At 33.3% G+C, this 3029-nt stretch overlaps 1 long non-coding RNA gene across 1 annotated transcript in view; it reads left to right on the top strand.

Moving 5' to 3' along the window:
- The first annotated feature begins 2140 nt into the window (after nt 1-2140).
- Nucleotides 2141-3029, top strand: part of LOC128249905 (uncharacterized) — a 38159-nt gene continuing 37270 nt past the window's right edge. Inside the window, exon 1 of the long non-coding RNA XR_008266057.1 lies at nt 2141-2189. This is a non-coding gene — a long non-coding RNA (uncharacterized LOC128249905). The remainder of the gene's footprint in view (nt 2190-3029) is intronic.

Genomic DNA, 3029 nt, shown 5'->3' with positions numbered 1-3029 from the left:
AAATACATATATTTCATATAAACATATTCACACATTCAAATATTTACATGTACGCACATACATATTGAACTGTTGATCTATTTCACTCTCTAACCGTATCTCACTGTTTCTCTCACGCCCTTTCTCTCCCCTTCTAACATTTATAGAAATATTAAAAAATCTATGTGTGCTTCTATGAATGAGATAATTATATATGTATATATGTGTATGTATATATATTTGTAAATAGTAAAGAATTACTGCAGACGTTTACCGGTTTGCTCTCAGGTATTCAGAATAGGTTGTTCTTCAACAGTTAATATATAAATCCAATAATATTCTTATAAGAAAAGAATTAAGAGATATATTCCGTTGGATAATCCTAAATATATTATCTGAACCATAAAGGTTTCCGGGAATATATAATGTCAACAATAATAATAAGGACTATCTCGGAGTTGCGATATATATATATATGTGTGTAGCTTTATATATACAGTTTTATATAGACCTACACATGTGTAAGTCTATGTAAAGTTGTATATATAGAACAAGATTCAAAAGGTAATGCTGTGCAACGTCTTAATAATCCTCAATATTATCATTGTTGATTATACATACATATATATATATATATATATATATATAAACAATTATATATGTATGTATGTATATCAGTTTAACTGAGTTAGAGGTTAAAATAACCGTCCAAGGGATAGAAGTATCCATTACACAAACGGTATATTACCTATGTTTAATCATGGCCATACATATGCAAGCATACTATTCTCATAAATTATAGGGAAAAAAGACTAGGGTAGACATGGGTTTATCAAGGATCAAAATTTTAAGAAAACAGAAAGTTTGTTTTCTTTATATGTGTGTGTGTGTGTGTGTGTGTGCATGTTTGGTGTATGCATGCATGTATGTATGTATACAGGTTTGGTGATGCAACAGGAAAATAGAACAGGACTCATGAGTATTGTGTATATATATATTTTTTAATATTTACAGCAGAAGCAGGTCTGAGATTTCGTGCATTGGCACCTATTGCAACCAGTGTGAGAGTTTGATAAAAGCCAACGAATGAAACTCACTCTGTTACTTCTGCTAAACATTAATATACATACATAATACATATATATATGTATAGAGACATACACACACATTCGCCTAGTTATAAGGGAATTTCCTGCCAATAAGTTTGGAATGTAAACTGTGCACACACACACACACACACCGTGTTTCGACTCTAAATGAAACTGACCCGAGGTTTGGGATTAGATAATCTTTGAATTGGGACGGGATTAAGTCTGTAAAATACTCACTAAAGTAATCATGTCCATCATAGTCGATGTACTCCTGTACTCGGTGAATAAATTACCGAGTACCAACCAGGAAGCCTTATTTGTTTGATAATTAACACATACACACAGGTAGCAAGGTGCTCTGTATTCTCCCTCTCTATTTATATATCATTTGTATTATATATATATATATATATATATATATACGTGTGGGATGACGTATGCCTGTATATTCATACTTGCATATCATACATACATGCATATGAGTACAAATGCATACAAATGTATGTGTATGTGCATATACACTCGTAAACATTAATCCACATATTGAAGTCGAGACGAACAGTGAAAGTGGGTGTGCATGTAAGTGTGTCTATGTGTGTGCGTGTAAGTGTGTATGTATATGTGTGAGCGTGAAAGTGAGAGAGGGAAGAAGGAGAGAGAGAGAGAGAGAGAGAGTGAAATACAAACGTTAAATAACATCGTTATGCGAATATGTAAAGTGATACTATATGATAATAATAATAATGATAATAATAATAAACAGCAATTAATATATATATATATATATATATATATACATATATATACCCACGTTTTCAATAATAAATTTCCTTCGTTCGTATTAAATTCTTCCGTTGTTGTTGTTGTTGTTGTCAAAGAGATTGGTTCTTTGGTTAAATTTCAGAATCTGTTGTATGACAACCTGAGCGTCCGATTGGTGTCCCGCTCCAAAATATATTCACAACGACCGTACAATACACTCTCCAAATGTCGTCCATATTTCTTACCTACTACTTCATACTAATATTACTATCACGACTGCAGCTACTACTATTACTACTACTACGACTACTACGGCTACCGCTACTGCTGCTGATGCCTTTGCTGCTGCCGCAGAAGGTTTGTTTATTTAGTTTTGTGTAGTCCCGGTCAGTCCAGCAAAAATCTTAAACTCACGTCTTTTTGTTTTGTTTTGCTTTGTTTTGTGTTTAGGAATAGTGTATCAAGGATTCCATTAGCCAATGTTATATTCCTTTTTGTTGCTGCTTTTTTTTATTCTTTCTTGGAACTGCTCAATGGGTGCAACTTCAAATGAATTTGACTGCTGTTTCTAGCAGATCGTGCAAACAAGAAAAATTCTCTTTCACGAGGATTCGATTTTGCGATTGTTGTTGTTGTTGTTGTTGTTGCGTGATATATTTCTGCTGCCCTGAACCATCTCTCTGCTCGTTACTGGTTGCTACTGCTGCTGCTGCTGCTGTTCTAGACACAAAGCAATTGCCACAGCTTGTTGCTCCCACTGACGACATTCCTGTTGCAATACATTTGTTTAAAAAAAACCTTTTAAAGTTTTTCTTTTCTTTCCTCATTTTTCATTCAGTTTTCTTTTTGTTGTAGCTTAATTAGATATCAGCAAGCATTAATTAATAATTTCGATGTCTTCTTACATCATCAACTGTGCACGTCTTCCTGTATATATTTTACTCTCTGACAAGATTCCGTCTAGAAAGCACAACGCCGTTGGTTCCTGTATTATATTACAAATTCAGCGACACACACACAAAAAAAAAAAAAAAAATAGGTGTGTAACAACATTTGTGTGTGTGACTGGTTCAGAATTTTGCTTTCAAATTGCCAACGTAATTTGCATTAAGATGTGTTCGTTAATATGCACACATACACACACACATATATATATTTATAAATAGAGAAAGAGAGAGAGAGAGAGGGGGAGGTCGT

The sequence above is a fragment of the Octopus bimaculoides genome, chromosome 18, assembly GCF_001194135.2.
Source record: "Octopus bimaculoides isolate UCB-OBI-ISO-001 chromosome 18, ASM119413v2, whole genome shotgun sequence".
Classification (NCBI taxonomy): Eukaryota; Metazoa; Mollusca; class Cephalopoda; order Octopoda; family Octopodidae; genus Octopus; species Octopus bimaculoides.
This window is presented reverse-complemented; position numbering and strand designations above follow the sequence as displayed.